The following is an 18,917-nucleotide window of genomic DNA, read 5'->3' as shown; positions in this document are numbered from 1 at the left end:
ACAGGAGAGCAGAGACAGCTGAAACATCAATATATCACAGTGGTGACACTTTTTTGCCAGTCTGGGGGTGTAAACTTTACTGCATAAATTAAGAAAATCTGGGTCACCAACCCATTTATTTTGTTTGGCAGGAGAGCCTGGTTCACACAACTGGGTAAACAGAATATGAAATTATTTTGCTAGTAATATTAAATACTTCTATATATTCATACCGGTTGCGATAAATCCCAATATATTACAGGCATGCATTTCAGATTCCTAAAATATGATTTGCTTTATAATCCCTGATCTCTGGATGAAAAGCTATAAATGGCCAGCTCCTATTACCAAGGAGGTGTAACGGAGTAGGCATCCCTGCGACTGTTGCAAAATCAATGTCCAGCAAGGAAGATTCAAATCCTAATAAAGCAATATGATGAATTTGCTGCATATATTTCCATGACGGACATTTCATGTCCTATTTTAGTAAATCATGATAAGGCATCTCTTCTGTATGGATGGGGATCACTGTCCCAGCCAGTATGCTGATAATAGGTCAATCTATCCTTCTCAATGATATCTGATGTTGCTTGCTGTAATCCTGGCACACAACATTACATCAGAACAATTATAACACATAATAAATACAAAGAGAAAAGACTGCGGCAGTGGAAATGGCAGGGACAAAGGCCTGCATGGCATACGTCGCACTTTCCCCAGTAACATGGACTCCAGATATACGCATGACAAGGGATCAAGTCACATCTCTATAATAGATCAACACAGCTTTTCTATAATGTCACATTGTATCCTTATATAAATCATTCATTTACACAGCAAGCAAAAAAAACCTTTTAATCATCAGGATTGCTGTTGTTATGCAGGGTAGAGAAAAAGAGGGCAGAACAGATGATCAAAGCCTAGAAGTGGCACCAGAAGAGGGAATATGTCTGAGAAATGACAATTTGTTCTGTTAATGTGCCTATAAATAAACCTGAACGTGTGAAAGTGCCCTTGTTATTGTCATGAACCCAGAATGAATCAGCTCTATCACATCTCTGTGCCCTACATAGATCCCCCATGAATAGTGCCCAATCCTTTTACATGGATGCCCAGCAAAATAAATCATCATTACAGATTGGGATCTAATGGGTCCCAGATCAAGTCCATCCATTTTATCGCATTACATGAGCAATCCTGCAAAATGGAAGCAGTGATGATGCAGGACTGCAGATTGCTGGGGTCACCCAGCCTTGCCCTGTAGGAATGAATGCAGCCATAGATGCCCAATATATATATATATATATGTATAATATTAGTACCTGGTGTCCCCGGTCTATAGGCTTGCAGCTCTTCTCAGAATACAGTGAGTGTGCCAGCTGCAGACAATGGTCGCTCTGTGTGGAGTGTATGGCACGGCAGTTATTGGTTAGGCACTGATCGCCTCTTCGTACATCTCACTTCTCCTGCTGACGCTGGGGCTGAAATGATAATGCTGCCTGCAAATGTATTCCAGTAACAGCGCCGCCTCTGATTGGATCAGAGAAATTTGGTGCCACACGCTGCAGACTCTTCTATTGGTCGGCTGCAATCTGCTGACTGCAAGTCTGCTGCACTACAAGTGCGTTGTCTGTGAATGACAGCCAGAGCCAGGGGGAATACAGAGAACATTCACTCCTGGGGGGGGAACTGGGACAACCTACCTACACCGCACACAGTACATACCTTGAACACGATGGATGTTCTCAGTGCCCGATCCTGTGTGCGAGCCAACAACTACTGCAGCCCCAGCCAAGCCTCCTGCACGTCACACAGCTCCCCTTCCCTCCTTACATTAACCCTTTGGGTGCCAGCTACTGATCCTGCAATATACACCACCGGGCTCTGCCAACACATACCTACTTCAGGGTGGGAATAAACTCTCCAGCAGGTAGACTCCTGAGTTAGAGGAAACTTAATAATAAAAATGTTTTTATTTAGCTGGTTTTATTTATTTTTACTAGTACAGCAACTGCAGCGCAGCATTCAGTCCCGGTGCTGCAAGCCAGGTGCCTAGATCACTGCATAGAGCATGCGCAGCACATTGTAGCCAGGTACTGTGATAAAGTAACATACTCAGACCCGGTATCTAAAGCCAAGTGCTGAGATAAATACTGCGCAGTCCCGGTTTTAAAAGCTTGTAGTAATACTATAACAACACAGCACATGTGCGGGGCATGGTACAATCGTGTCATCTGAGTGTGTCACGTCTATCACATGAAGTGTTACCCCTCATTTACTACCCACAACTCCCCTCACCTCAGAGATTTACCCCTAGTTTACTACCCGTAATTCCCCTCACCTCAGAGTATTATCCCTCATTTACTACCAGCGACTCCCCTTACCTCAGAGTATTACCCCTCATTTACTAAAGGCAGCTCCCTTCATCTTAGATTTACACCCCTCATTTACTACCCACAACCCACCTCAGAGTATTACCTCTCATTTACTAACAGCAGCTCCCTTCATCTTAGATTATTACCCCTCATTTACTACCAACAGCTCCCCTCACCTCAAAATATTAACCCTCATTTACTACCAGCAGCTCCGACTAATACCCCCTTCATCACTACCAGTAATTTCCTCCACTTCTGAGTATTATTACTCATATACCACCAGCAGATCCCCTCACCTCAGAGTATTACTCTTGCACTATAAACAGCAGGTCTTACTTTACTATAATACTACAAAATCGATTCCAAATGAATGAAATTTTTTCTTTTTGTCATCAGTGGTCGCTAACCTTTTCGGTCCAGTGGACCACTAAAATTACCGAATCGCGCTTGCACAGGGAGTATCACTCAAATAGTGAGAAACCTCCCCCATAGTGACATCATTTTGCCATAACCTGGGATTTGTACAGGGGACGTAGTCCACGGCTCTGGCCTGTGCACCTGCGAGCGGGGTTCTTCTCCTGACGCTGCTCGGGGTGGGGCACCAGCCAAAGCCACAGACCATCAAAATTTTCTTCCGAACCACCGGTTAGCGCATGCTGACCTAAACAGTTGTCTCCATTGGAATCATTAACCTCTATTCCTTTTCTTGTAACAGGCTAATTATTGGAATTTTCCCAATAATTGCATCAATCCCTGTGACAATGATTAGCAGGACATCTAGAGAAAATGAATCTCCAGGTATTGTTCTCTTCTACCCCTCTGTGGCAATTATTTTTCTGCCCCCTGCTTGGGTACTACTTTTCCCCTGCTAGGCACTATTATTCCTAGCCCCCATCTCCACCTAGGCAAGGAAAGCAATAACTGTGCTTGTGTCAGATAAATGTGAAATATTGCATATGACTATTATATGGTCATTTATCTCCCAGCAGATGGAGCTGTAGGATCTTCTTCATCTTCTGTAAAATTCAGTTTTTAGAAAAAAATCATCTTCTACTCCTGGAATTCTCCTATTTATTCACTTTAAGCAGGACACTGTGCGCATTGAACTTACAATAAAAATTACAGCCACAATTAGTCACTTTAATCTGCTCCTGGTCCATGAAATGTTCCTTCATCCATCTATGTGATGGTATATGGAAAAAAGTTCAAAACTGGGTGGAAAGAAAAAGATTTCGGGAACTAACTCATCACCATATGTGGAAACTTACTGTCTTTTGCCCAGAGATGCTGAGTTACAAGCTCTATGGGCACTGGGCTTCATTTTCTGCTTAGCCACTGATTGACAGGTGTGATGGTAATCCCACTCTTGCTAATGTGATCAGAGATTGGGACAGGTACTGGAGGGTGGGTAGTGCTCCTGCCTCCCCCCAATGACAGCATAGTATAAGTAGAAGAGAGCATGGAGAGGAAAGCTCCTGCAGACATATAAAAAGTGACCTGTATATACCGCAGGAGAAAAGGTGGTGGAGTGACACTGGCTGGACAGAGCATGATGGCAGGGAAGTGACAAGGAGAAAGAGGAATGGTGCCCAAATGACCCATTTCTGAATATGACCCCTCCATCATGGCTATTACCACTCCAACTTGACACAGTCACGATGCAGGTGTCCTACTTTATGATTGAGACTTCTCCATATAGGCTGTGACTCATATCGTAAATGTGACCCCTCCATCCTTAAAAAGAATTCTCCATACCAGTTGTGACTCTTATATAGCAACTGTGACCTCTCCAACCTGGCTCTGATCCCTACTGTGTGTCAATCTTACTGGGCACATTTACTTGGCCTCACCATGCTCCACTGTGTGTGTGTGGACATATGAAGTCTGTGAGTACCCCTAGGTCACCTCGCAGGTAATCTGGCCCTTGTCCCATCCTCTGCTGTAATGGTTGATAGAAAGGTTGCTATTTATTAAAACCATTTGAAATACAAAATATGCATTTCACAGATTGCTAAAATCAGATAAATACAAGGATATTAATGATTGGATACCAATAGTAACTGCATGTTAGAATTACGTTTTCTTTATTAGGTGAGAACAAATCTTGTGTTTAGTAACAGCACCGTGGATGGGCAGTGTTTCCGGCACCTACAGTCACGTTTCTGAGTATTACAAATCCTATCACAACTGATGGATTTGAAAGGACATGGTGATTATATTATTTCTGCTCTTAAGAACTTTGTTCAGGAAATGTAAATTAAAATGTGGATGCTTGTTTCCACCATATGTCAAAATAAATTATGCTGATGAAGTGAAGGTGTAATGTTCTCACGTTGCAGATGATGAGCACCTTTTATAACCTACCATAGCAGTATTATATGTCTCTGGTTGGTTTATCTGTTACTGAAAATCAGAGATAGATCGTTAGATAGATAGATAGATAGATAGATAGATAGATAGATAGATAGATAGATATATTGATTGATTATGCTTTTATAAATGCTGAAGATTTAGAACATTTTTTGAAATTATGTTAGATTTTATCAGTAATTAAGTATGTTTGTATCATTTTTTAATGTAGTGTAATAAAAATTGGTAACACTAAGAAGCCCCTAAAAAATTTTTTTATGATATTTTTACAACCCCATTTAACAAAAAAGATGAAAGCACAATATTTATACAACATTATCATCAAATAACTCTGAAATGTACCCTTATATTACCAAAGTCTGTATACTTACCTGTGCTAGAACACCTAATTACCCTCCTTTATTTTTTACCTCTAGTCTCTGATATTGGAATTTTTTGTTAGTTAAATATTTTGATATTAACCATCTTTGAAAGCAAAGGTAACACTTGTGTGCACCTGTCCCCTGTTCATCTGCCAGTACATGGAGGTCACTTATAGCCGTGTGATCCAGTGAAGTGGCTGACATTTGTTTAATTACCATTTTAAAATGCAGTCCCAAGAACATGACATTTACAGCATTAGAGAAGGGCAAACACTCCTTGCCCCACAGATTCATTTAATTACACTTGAGGTGAATGTGGCTTCAAATAACTTGTTAAATAAATGCTACACTTATCTCACAGGTATAACACACACATGAAAAGAATATGAATTGTGAAATTCTACTTTATTAACCCGACTGATTTTATTCCCAACAGTTAAGGGCAACAGGTAGTGGCAAGGTACAAATGTCTGCAATATGTGCAGTGTACAGCGGTGGGTGAACTCTGGGCACAGTTTACCAACTGATGGCCCCATGGCTTTCCTAGAGAAAGACTGGCTAATGCTGGGTTTCTCTAAGCACATTAATTGTACTTTACATTAATTCTTATTGCAAGTATTGTGGGACTTTTATCTTTATCAGTTTTCTCAGTGTTCCTCAACCCTCCAGAGGTTGCTAGGGTTCAATAAACTATTTGTGCCTCCCAGGTCAGTTAAAACACACACCAGTGACCTTTTTGGCTATCTGTAGGGGTGACATTCCTCCCACTAGCTATAAATGCAAATGGCAATAATATACTGTGAGCTTTGGATATTGTTAATATTGTCAGGGGTTCTCCCGGACCTCAAAGTTATTTCAAGGCTTCTCCTATGTTAAACAGTTTGAGAAAGGCTGACCTAAAGGAAGCTTTGGGCAGTATTTTTTAACAGTTCACCATTGGAGGCTACAAGTGATAGGGCAGTCTGGCACAATAATTATATTACCTACCAATTGGGAAAGTCAGGAAGAAGATCAGGAGAAGCTCTGGTAGCATGAAAATTTTAGGAATTGTGAGATAGCTCAGTGTCTCTTGCAGCATTTGCTTATCTATGGCTAGTCTTTAGCTGGCCATACAGTACATTGGTCTGTATTTTGAATAAAGGCAATTGTAGATTTGATATAAACATCAAATTTTATGAAGATCTATTGGATATTGGGGCATTACTCATAGATACTCGATCGATAAATAGATAGCATCTACCCGCGGCGGCCCAATAGAAAATTAATGGGAGCAACAGTGATTGGTTCAGCACCGCTCACTGCTGCCTGCTGTCAAAAGTGGTCTGAGTGTCTGAGTGGCTGGCACCTTGCACAAAGCGGCACAGGATTGATTAATCCCATTGCAGACAAAAGTAAGGAAATGCCCTCAATAGAGACTTAGACAGTAGTAAAACCTTAACAGGCGTCCTACCCCTTCTTCGCTGTATCCAAAAATATGTAAAATCTTACAATATACCTTATTTAAATATTTTGGATAGATAAAAAAGAAATACAAAAACTGCTGTAAACTATTGTACATAAATAGCATTATATGCTATTAAAAGCTGAATGCTGAATGTGTTGTTTGTCATATAAAACCTAAACATAAACATAAATCATCAATTTTGCAGTAAAGCATGGCTGTTAGTCTTGCTGTCCCTTAAAATTTATATAAAGAAACTTATTGTTAACACTTTAAATATATTAATAACAATAAAATAGGTACAATTTTCTGGTATCTTATTTGAGTATCACATTGTACATTGTAAAGAATTGTGATAGTTTATACAGACAGTTAGTGGAGTAAAGTTGGGTAGGATTGCTCTAATGTTTTATCCAATTATCATAATATTAACAATATATGATACAAATCACTTAAAGGTTAAATAAAGTCTGATCTACTTACCAGTCCTGTAGCAAAGCAGTGAGATCAGGACCACACAGACTGGATTAATCTCAGTGGCAGATCCAGATTTGGGGAAACAGTGATCCCATCTCCAGTTTTATACCCACATGTGCATGTATCTTATCTAGAAGTTCATCCCCCTGGCACAGATTGAGCATCTGACAGTGACATCGCTATTGGCTTGATAACAATTATGTCAACAACATTCCACAGCTTTAATAGCTTATCAAAATTATCAGTACGTTATCAGAAACAACCTTTATGATGAAAAGTAATACCTAATCACAGCTATATGGTATTTCTGCTGATATGTATTGATAATTTTATCATTTCATCAAATACTATAGAGGAATTTATTTGTGTAGACCTGGGGTCCCCAAGTTTTTTAAACAAAGTGCCGGTTCACTGTCCCTCACATTGTCTGGGGGCTGGATCATAGTCGCTAAGAGTAAAAGAAATTGGAAACCATTGGTAGTAAGTGGGTGTAAAAAATGCCCCAATGTCAGTGGTCAATAGAAGTAAATTTACCTGCATCATTAGTTAACAGGGGTTAAAATGCCCCTGTGTCAGTGGTCAGTGGGAGTAAAGGACTCCCCACCCTGAGAGGCAAGAAAAAGTAAAATCAGTGGTAAGTAAAAACAAATACGTCTGTGCTAGAAACAAATTTCTCCTGTAGTAGAAAAAATGCCCTTATGTTTGTAATAAATACCCTTAAATCAGTGGTCTGCAGGAGTAATAAATGCACCTTTGTGCATTTCTTCTGTGTAGGAGTAACATATGCCCCTGCCACAGAGGTCAGTGGAAGTAATACATGCCTGTTTCAGTGGTCACAATGATGCCACTTTGTCAGTGGCCACTAGCAATAGTGCCCCTGGCCAGTAGAAATGGTTCTCTCGTAATAATAAAAATAGTTCTTCTGTGTTGATGGTAATGGTCCCCCTCAGTTGTGGCAAATGCTGCCTTTGTGTATTCGTTGTTCTATGTGCCCCTGTGTCAATGGAAAACAATGTTCAATCATTGGTGTTCAGTGGGCACTTCACTTATGCCGGGTTAATGTCCCGCACCCCATGCCTGTCAGCCCCAGGACTATACGGACACTACTGGGAAGGAAGTAAATCCACTTGTTGGTGCCTGCTGCATTTTCTAGGTGACGAAACACTCTGCATTTTAGTGCCTGGCATATTCTACCACTCTACACAGCTCTTCTGGTGGTAAAGCATGAGAGGGTTGAGAAGTTTAGCAAAAGACAACTGGGCAGGGCTGACAACACTCAGTCAACAAAAATGATGCATGTAATTTTAAAAGTTGTTTAAAACCTGCTTTTAAAAAAAGAATACATGGTGACCCTGTCATCTAGGTCCTTGTTTAGGCATTTCCTGTTATGGGATGACCACTCCCATTGGTCTCCCATTTGAATTCCCACATTGTTACTCTGTCACACATATACCTGGAGACATGGTCCAAGCAAGGCACAGGTTACCACAGGTCATCATTATTACTGTTGAGAAGCCAGTGCAGAGCAATGTTGTGCAGCTGACACTGGAGCATGTGCATGTAGGCAAGTATGGGCTGAGACAGATTGAAGGAGATCTAAGAAAAAAAAACAATTGTTTACCATACACATTGCTTTAAAAAGTTAAACTTCACCTTGGTAGTGTGTAGATCATCTTTAGGCAATCATTTTCAGAGCTGGGTCAAGGTCAAGATGTAGGTAGGTATGTATGGAGTAGGTGAAGAATTTAATCTCCTTTTATTTTTGTCTGTGTCCATGCTGGAGAGATTCACAAGTCACCAAGGCAGCAGTAAAGGGAAATCCAAAAATTTTACAGTAGTCACCAGAAAAAGAGGTGGGGTAAATTTTCCCAATAAGAATTCCTGGGGACAACTTAGAGAAGAATGGTCACTGTACAGAATTTTTTTCCCCATTTCCTGTTGTGCAAATTGACAAGTGTTTTTTTTTACATGGAAGTTTTATTGAGTTTTTCATATGTAACATCCAAAATAAGCATATAAACAGAAAACAAATCAAGAAACATAACATAAAAATTAAAAAAATATAATACAGACACAAATAAAAAAAATACATATAACAAAAATAAATTGACAGGTGTTTTCATTTTTCCCTACTTTATCTACAACAACATCTAAACTTTAAATATTAAAGTGCATGTTAAGCCAGAACTTTGTTTTCTTAGTTTTGGATAAAATGGTGGAGCGATAACAACTTTTGTTGGTTTTTATTGCACTATACAAAACTCCATAACTGGGAATTTGGTAGATCTGGTTTGAAATTCCGGATATGCAGCCAGCTTACCGGATCTCCGAGTCCCCTGCTCTAATCTCCGGCTATTAGTTAGCTGACATTGGTGTCAATGCTCGCAGTTAGTACAGTAGAATAGCAGCAGCAAAACAGGTTTGGGGGGAGCAAGAGGAGAAGTGTAATGAATATACCGCCTCCTCTTTCCTCCAGCAACAGCACAGGCACCAGACAGAACGTAATCCACTGTAATGAAGAGAAAGCCTTGACCGGTCAACTTTACACATTCTTACAGTGAGTTGCCTGTGAAAGATATGCAGTGTCCAGGATGGTACACCCCACAATGTTATGTGAATGTAATACTTTCACACATTAAACTTTGTATGTCATGCACTGCAGACCTGGCTATGTCCCAGCCTTGTTAAAATAATACAGACAAGACGAGACATTGCCTTGCCAAAGTTTATTATTTGGAGATAATAGCATTTACTGAGCTAGTGATCATTCCACCATGTCCAGTTGTGTGCCATCCTGTTCACATTTTTCTGCAGCTCACCGATTTGCCTGCCATAGTCATAATATAGGCCTAGGTCCTATCCCCTTTAAATTGATTCAATTGGTCATTTGGTGCCCTCATTTTGTCACAATGAGATTTGTTGTGCGCATAATGTCAGGATTGCCCCTGTCTTCCTTCTTTTTGGATGTAAACTTACAACTGCATTTTAAAAATGTAACATTTACCTATTTAAGGGCTATTTTAAACTAAACATTCTTTCAATCATCACATTTTTAATTCACAAAAGCTAATGTACAGGGAATGTAGTTATTAAAAAAAAAACACTTGTTGGTTTAACCAATCATTGTTTGCATATTCATTTTTTGTACTCCATAAAGTGGTAGGGAGACAGATATGTGTCATTTGCCTATATGTTTTGAGCACAAAGAGTCTATTTTCTGTAAGGTACCAGATTGTTTTTTTGGTTATGTACAGTACTGTCAGTTTTTGTTGGTATATTGTAAAGTCACATTTGTTTGTTTAGAGGACCATATTACTATATTTTAGCACTACTTGCCTTATATTTTGGCACACTAAATGCATAGCTTTTATACATCACTATTGCAATGTTCTGTAGCAAACAAATCGCACTGCAAGCACACTCCCATGTCTGCACAGCACACTTTGTTAACTCTTCCCCTTGCCCAGCTCAATTTTTCAGGCTCACCAACTTTTAAATATTTCTGTCGCACTGCAAGCACACTCCCATTTCTGCACAGCGCACTTTGTTAACTCTTCCCCTTGCCCAGCTCAATTTTTCAGGCTCACCAACTTTTAAATATTTCTGGTTATGTAAGGCTACATTTACCCTCATTAGAACTGAACTAAAAAGATTGAAAATGTGCTGTATGGTCATAATTACACGGATTTTGTAGGGGTGACTTTGGGTGAAAGTCAATCAGCCAGTCACGTTGGGTGAAAGTCAATATATATAAAGTTGCTAAATATAAGACTGTTTGTCCTTTTGGTTTACTTACGTAATGGCCAAGATGTGTTCTTTCAAGATATTTTAGCTTTTTATTTGCCAAATAATGCTTTTTCTATTGTGGCTTAATGCCACAATATGTTGTCACAATATTTCAAAGTTCAGAGTTAACTGGTGAAATTCAGGAAACACCCGATTGTCCCCTGGGAAGTCTAAAGGTTGGACTGAGGACTAATTTAGCATAGACATGTTTTCCCATTCACTGAGCATATAGAAGAAGGTCACAAGGAATACGTGTCAGTATGTGAAAGGTTACTGTGGACCTAGAATATCATCATATCCTGTCAATCTTTAGCTAAAATATAGAAGTGTAAGTAGGTAAAATGCACATTTCCCCATGTTTTAATTATTTAAATCTCCTTATAATACAAAAAAATACTTATTCCGCCCCACACACTAAGCTACACACACATCAGATAACGTCACCCGAGAAGAATGGTTGTGATAATCTGACACATGTACAATGGTCCACTAATGTTCATCAATCTACCATGGATATCAATAAGAACTTTAAAGGGTTAATTATTCTTCTTGAGAATACAAGAATTGTCACAAGACATAGGGCAACTCTCAATTTCTTACATGATCAACTGGTATCTTTGGTGTTCACTGAACAGATAAATCAAAACATTTTCAGCTATTTATGTAACAGAGCAAGAGGTAGCAAGTACGTGAAGTTTATTGTTAGGATTTACATATTCTTTAAATCAAGTGGAAATGAAATAGTGTGTGTTATTTTTTCTCATCAGCATACAGAAAGCTTATATATAGTGGTGATGCACTACAGTATGGTATGGGATTTACTACTACAGAAATATTTTTTTATGTTTGTGATAGTGATATATTACACAGTTTTTTTGGTGTTTAAGTTTGTACTATATTACTAAAAAAACACCTGGAAAAGAAAAAATTCTCAAAATATATTTGTTGCAATACATTACATGTCCATGATTATGAACCCCCAACCAATTTATTTTATTTTTTAAAATTCATACCAGTATAGGACACATCCTGTCATAGCTGGTATCATCACCTGTCAGTTTATGAAAAGAACATGTTTGTACCTGTTGCTACCTGTCGTTCCTGCAATAAACGCATATCTAAGGCCGGATTTGCACCACATCATTTGAGGTCAGGGTGCTTTGACATAAAATGAATGCTTTTTTTCTATAGCAGAAGCCAAAATACTTATTTTTAGTGCTTAATGTTAAGCTTATCTTAAACGAATAATACATGGGCAGACAGGTTGTTCATTGCAGAACAGACAGGTGATATCTCCTCTGTAATAAAGTAATCTTACCTGCTTGTTTGCCAGAACACCTCCCTCTCCTCACTCTGTTTTGCACACCAAGTTTACCTGTTCCTCTTCCTTGCCAAGATCTTTAGCCAACAGTCATCTTTTCTGATGACTTTTCAGAAAAGATTGTAAACAAGCAGGTAAGTATCTTTTATTGCAAAAGGGAGATTGGATTGCCCTTCTATATAAAAAAAACCTGCCTGCTTGCTATTTCCTATTTTTTAAAGAATTGTCCAACATTAAAGAATGGTGATGTATTGTAGTATATTGCAGTATGCTGGTCTGCATTTAAAAACTTTTAATTTGTGCAGTGTTCACACCAATTCAATGGGTCTAGATTGATTAAGGAACTCAAACACTGAAGAAGATAGACTATCATAGGAGAACCTGGGTGATTCAGCATACCTAGAATGGATCTGGTCCAGGTTTGAAAACATTTACTAACTGAGAGCAAGTGATTTTTAAGAAAGTGATTCCAGGTTTGCTGCATTACCCAGGTTCTCTCAGGATGGCCTATCTTCTCCTGTCTTGGAGAACTTAAAAAAATAAATTGGACCCATTGTGTTGTAATGAACTGGGCTTATTGAAAGCAATAGATTCTATTGGTATTTAATTAGGCCCCTTTAATGAAACACTGCCCAAAGGATGTGGTGTGAATGGGCTACGCCAGTAATAAATAATTTCAAATGAAACTGTGCTGAATCATGTTGAGTGTTTCATGAGCTTACCTGTCCTTGTGTGTGGCCATTTATTTGTGTTTATTCATGTTTAAGATTTATTATTTGAAAGAAAAGGCTCTGCTTTAATAAATGTGTACCCTCTTACAGGATTAGGTAAAGTAATATGTACTTCTGTCTATAAAAGGATTTATATTTGTCATTTTTCACAATGCAGCACTGATATAATATGCACACTGTTGGAACTTTCCAGCGATCACTCTACAACATTATCAAGACAGAACAATAGGTGCTTTTTAATATCAGATGTTAAGAGCTACAAAGGAATTAAGTATTTTAAAAGCACCTTTTCAAAAGTGTAGGTTTACTTCATAAACAAGTAACTGTAACAAGTAACAATTTTATACATCAAGGCTAATTTTTAAGCTCACAATGATACCCCACAGACTACATGGAGAGAACCACTTTTTCAGTGCAATCTGTAGCTGCTAATTGAACAACCAGGTTCTACTTTATCAGCATTGCACTTTATTGCATTTGGCACTGACAGAGACACCTGGTACACTGAGAAAGCCAAAGTGTCAAACTGCCATGCTAACTACTGGATAGAAATTCTATTCAAAATACAAATTCTGATATAGTACTCTTAGACCGATACAAACTGGTACTCTGCTGGGTAAATTGGTAAAGTTAAAAAATATCCAGTATATGCATTTAGTATTTGATTTGTATTCTTACTGGTCTTTTTACTGAAGGTGGCCCACTTTAACAACTTTAAATGTACACTTTCTGTTTTTAACAGCTGTAAGTGTAAAATGCAGAAGTATAAAGATTTGCACTTGAGTTATTTTTATGCTCTGTGTAAATCGTGATCTGTGTACATGTGATACAGATAATTCTGCAGTCATAGGACTATAATTGTATATTTTCCTGTGGGCTGATCTAGCCATGAACTTTCCATGTGCAAACTTTGCTAATAACAAACACTGTACCGATAACTCCCTGCAAGATGTAGGTGACATTTAATAACCTTTATAATGATGCAACTGTTTGCACTCAACTACCCTGACTTGGCAGTAACCTTCATTACATATTTTTTAAAGCCTTATGTTTTCAAACATCCCATTTCATCACCTAGAGCGGAATTTCTGAAACTTATCTTAAAGAACCATTAACAATATAGATTTGCAGGTGGTTGCAGGAATATACATGGTAATAAATTACATTCTGTAAAAGGACTAAACCACCATTCTGTAAAAGCACTGAATATCACTAATAATATTTCATAATTATTTTGAAAATAAAAGCAAATGTTCTAGGGTATTGGCACTTGTATGAAGGAGATACAGTAGCTACTAAAAGAAAACAGAATACACTGACCTTTCTGTTAATTTGTTTCTTGAAAAGCTGCTTTCCAGAAAGTGAATTCATACTCCCCAATGTGTCAATGAAGAATGTATGAGAAGCTGGCCTGAACCACAGCAAGTGATTGGGGCTGCAAACAGTCAACCCATCCAGTTGGTCAAAAGTTAAGCATTTATAGGAAGTGGTGTGCTAGACGGTAACTATCGGAATTCTCTTTATAGCAGGTATATGATGTTTACAAGTCCCATTGTTCTGGCAGGAATACTTTACCAACATAATTATCTGTGTAAAAACACAATTCCATCTATGTCACTGTATAATACATTTAGTTCTTGCTACCATTGTATCTGTCACTGCAACTTTGTAGTTTGTTGGCACTGCAATTAGAAGCCTTTCTTTTTATATCATGTACATAAAAAGTTTCCTCATAGCAAGGGAGTCCTGCACACCTTTAGGGCTTAAAGCAGTGTATGCCTGTCAAATATATGTAGCTGGAAATGATCTTTTATAATTGTTTCCAGCGACACTAGAACAAATAGGCGCTGTATACAGGAGGAAGGGAGGAGGATGGCAGGAGACACCCTGCTGCATCCTCTTCAACAGGAATGATAGGGACATTCCTGGTCAGTTGTTTAGTGATCCACCATTGTAAGTACCACAGTACACATGCTAGATGTTCACCCAAAACAATCAGGAAACATTTGTCTCAAGCAGCATTTATCTAGCTTCAACCTCCCCAAAATTATGAACCTGAATGAGCTTACCTCTTCCATGTACTCATTTTAAAAAAATAATTCTGCATTTATAAGTAATAATGGTCTGGCAAATCTTTAGTAATCAAGGGAAATTCTATTTTTGCCTATCACTTTGTCTGACAAACACTGTTGTTATGGTCATCCTCACTAATACTAAATTTTTCTGAGCTCCCTCTTTGTTCTGTTTATTGTAACCCTAGGTCTTATTTCTATGTAAGCTCTGTTTTGGTCTGTGTTAAGTTGCGTACACACGTGTAATAATTATCGTTAGAAAAGAATGACTAACGACCGTTTGTCCGATAATCGTTAACAAAAAAGTGCAGAATGACGCTGATGAACGAGGATTGTCACTGGAAATAAACGACCGTCCCAACGGATTTGATTGGGCGACAGTCGTTCGCTATCTATTGTGTGTACGGTCGTTCAGTGATCATGGATGGTTCTGCAGTACACTTTCTCCTTTACATGTCACTTATTGCATCGTTCAAACGATCATATCTAGCGTGTGTACATTATTGGTGGATTATATTTTAACCATCATATCGTTACAGCATGTACAGAATTGTGCACAATAAGATCGTTCAAAATAATCCTGCATAATTGTAAAGCTGCGTACACACTTGCAATTTTTGTCGTTGGAAAGGATCTTTCACGATCCTTTCCAACGACAAGGGAGTGCACGATGCATGAACGGTGCTGGATCCGGCAGGTCGGTCGTCCGGACGATGGACGACACCGACTGTACACACGGCAGATTTTCGCCCCATAATTGGCCGATGCCGATTATCGGGCGATAAAAATCTGACGTGTGTACGTAGCTTTAGTCGTTTCTTTTCTAATGACAATTATTGCACATGTGTACCTAGCTTTAGAGCTTAGATTGGATTAATAAAATTTTCTTCATTTCCATGTAGCCATAGGCCACTCTATCCCGGACATTGCATTGTAGCAGGAATGGGTGAAAGTCACATGTTCTTCCATAAGCATAGTTCCTCTAACTCAGCTAAACTAGACATTCATGAGCCTTGGAGCAGGATCCCACCATTATATGCATGCACAACCTATTGGTTCACAGTTTTCTTCTGCTTGCAATCACAACAAATATATTGCTAGGAAGTATAATTCCCTTTTCACAAATTGTCAAATATCGATATGATATGATATTTTTCAATAATGGGCATAGAACAGGGATTCCTTTTTTTACAATGAGTCCAGAATTGAGATTTTATGCTGTTGATATCATGAATAGATATGTACTGCCTGAATTTGATAGTGAGACAAACCAAGGAGTCATTGGGTAGGATGACTTTTAGTTTGCTCATATCTATTTACAGTATAGGCAAAACAACTTGGAAACCATAGTCAGTGCACGCATGAAATATCATTACAAGTGATCAGTTTATAGATGCTGTCTTTTTTATTTACTCGTATAATTAATTTATGTTCATCCAAAGTTTGTGTAGCAAGATGTGAAAGCTCTTTTTATTACACCATTTGTAATTATGCCAAAGGACAGCCTGATGACACAGTGTAGTCATTCTACATTTCAAAGTTCAAAACTAAATAGGGAATTTCTGAGGAAACATTGAACATCAGCAGAAAAGAGTAAAGGTTACGATTACCCCCTCAATTATCATCATTCCAATCATTTAGATTGTTCCGCATAACCACTCTTTGTACATTTGGAGTGATAAGGGTAAAGTCCAAGCTTATCCTTTGGATTGGTCAATACAATTAAATTAAGTATATATGTGCTTTTAGTTAGAAAGCCTTAATTGAATATATGGCACAGACAGATTATCGTCTCAATTCACAAAGCTTCAAAATGGGTATAAGGATCTTTATTATTGCCCCATGACTGTCATTTTCAAATCTCTATTGACTAAAAACAGGTACTGTATATTTATCCAGGAATGTGTTCTCTTTGTTTAAACTGAACATAATGTGTGGAAAGTTATCATGGAACTGCAAATGCCGTAATGCCCTGCTAGCTGTCAAACCAATCTTCAACCATAATCTTTGATTTAGTATGGAATGTAGTAGGGAGGAGTTTGAACTTATGCTATATTTTGTTTTCCACTATAAAGCCTTGTATCACTCTCATTACAGAGGAACTATATTTGTTGGTGGATGGTGAGCTGTATGCAGCCATACTGCTGCGATGACAGGTACAGGACTTGTCCAATGGAGGAAGTTGCCATCTTCACTTCCAAACCAACAGTGGACTGTTCTTCTTTGGCCACTGGATGGCCACTGATAATGTAAACCCTGAACATACACAGGAGTTTAATTGTCTCTGGTGACTGGCTCTGTGAAAAACTTAAAAAAAGCCACCAGAGCTTTATTTTTTAGAGAAAACTGTCTTTTGCATTGTCTTTTTTGTCAATTAGCTCTACCTCCTAGTGACTATTTTTTTAGTTTAGGTCCACTTTATGATAACAGTTGAAGTTTACACAGGAAGCTCTGAATGTCTAACTTGATAAACCGTTTTTTTTTCACTTATCTTATAGATACATCCAAATACTTTTTGTAAATTTACCAGGCCAGAAGATAACTAATATGACAAGTTCATTATTGGGGTTTATATATCCTTTAAGTCAAGGGACAAAGGAGAGATGGGGGCAGATGACATAATGTTGTTTTTTTTAATTACTTTTTGTAAATTTACCAGACCAGAAGATAACTAATATGACAAGTTCAATATTGGGGTTTATACATCCTTTAAGTCAAGGGACAAAGGAGAGATGGGGGGCAGATCACATAATGTTGTTTTTTTTTAATTATTTTTTATAGCCACCAACATGTCATGAACAAACCTATAACAATAGTACAGAAAATAACCACAAAAAATTACAATCTAAATGTGACAGTATGAGAAGTGCAAAGAATAACACTCATTACCCAGTCAGAATAATTCCAAAGATAGGTTCAGTGGTATATAAATTACTCGACATCTGACTGGTTGGAAGCAAACATTTTTAGGGTAAAGTAAATGTACAGATGTGGAGGGTAGGGAGAAGCCATATCCAATAGCAGGGGTCAACCGAGGTAATTATTAATTAGACAATGAGATTCAAAGGGTGATTGTGGGTCAGTGGATGAAGCTGTGTTTCACCGTGACAATGCCAGATAGTCTGCAGAAAATCAACACTGGTCCCAAGTGCATCCAAAGCTTTTAGTCCAATGATCACACCAGGCTATTAGATCTTCCATATGTCTAATGTATTTTACTCTGGCAAACCATTGTTGTAGTGTTGGGGGTGCAGATTGTTTCCACGTTGCTGGGATACAGCCTTTGGCGACATTCAAAAGTTGTCATATCAGAGAACGTCCGTAACACCTTTTGAACATTCTGGTTTGCACCAGATAGAAATGTCCGTGAGTTTAAAGACAATGGGCCTGATTTATTAAAGCATTCCAAGGCTGGAGAGGATACACTGTCATCAGTGAACCTGTGTGATCCAGCAAACCTGGAATGGATTTCCATAAAAGTCATTTATTTAGGAAAGCTATTTGTTAGGAAATGTTTTTAATCCTGGACCAGATCCATCCCCGGTTTGCTGGATCACCCTGGTTCACTGATGAAAGTGTATCCTCTCCAGCCTTGAAGGTACTGTGTACTGGGCAATTCCAAAATATGGAGAAGGGTCTCCTTAACCTTTATGTAGCAGGAATGGTGCTTTCTGACTTTCTGAATATTCCACTAGAGAGCCAAAAAGAGTTAATCTTTTTTAGCAGGTCAAATACAAAAACATGGAATCCTGAATACACATATTGTGGATGTACAGGTGGCTTTGTGTAAACTTGTCTGTGCCCTTGTGATCATCTTGTGTCCTTCTTCCCACACTAGGTGACCAGTTAGATGATATGGAAATGAGCACTCCCTGGGGTAAACCAAAAAATGAGGTAATGTGATCTTGCTGCTCAAACTTTTCCTGTTTTGGACCATTGTATGCATCCAATAAAGATAAGTATTGACTTTTAATTAGGCAGTGTTTTGTGTCATTCTTTAACC

The 18,917-nt window shown here is 38.4% G+C and overlaps 1 protein-coding gene and 1 long non-coding RNA gene across 4 annotated transcripts in view; one reads left to right on the top strand and one right to left on the bottom strand.

The window, feature by feature from the left end:
• SCD (stearoyl-CoA desaturase) overlaps positions 1–7,095 on the bottom strand; it is a 24,595-nt gene extending 17,500 nt beyond the window's left edge. The window contains exon 1 of one of the 3 annotated variants that reach the window (XM_072424859.1): positions 7,011–7,095. The gene's annotated coding sequence lies outside the window, so the exon portion shown is untranslated. Of the gene's footprint in view, positions 1–1,301; positions 1,579–1,704; positions 1,766–7,010 lie in introns of those variants that run through there. The other 2 variants (XM_072424862.1, XM_072424861.1) reach the window with 2 other exon arrangements.
• LOC140339936 (uncharacterized) overlaps positions 1–18,887 on the top strand; it is a 23,666-nt gene extending 4,779 nt beyond the window's left edge. Inside the window, exon 4 of the long non-coding RNA XR_011922562.1 lies at positions 18,753–18,887. This is a non-coding gene — a long non-coding RNA (uncharacterized lncRNA). The remainder of the gene's footprint in view (positions 1–18,752) is intronic.
• Positions 18,888–18,917: the final 30 nt, after the last annotated feature.

The sequence above is a fragment of the Pyxicephalus adspersus genome, chromosome 10, assembly GCF_032062135.1.
Source record: "Pyxicephalus adspersus chromosome 10, UCB_Pads_2.0, whole genome shotgun sequence".
Lineage (NCBI taxonomy): Eukaryota > Metazoa > Chordata > Amphibia > Anura > Pyxicephalidae > Pyxicephalus > Pyxicephalus adspersus.
This window is presented reverse-complemented; position numbering and strand designations above follow the sequence as displayed.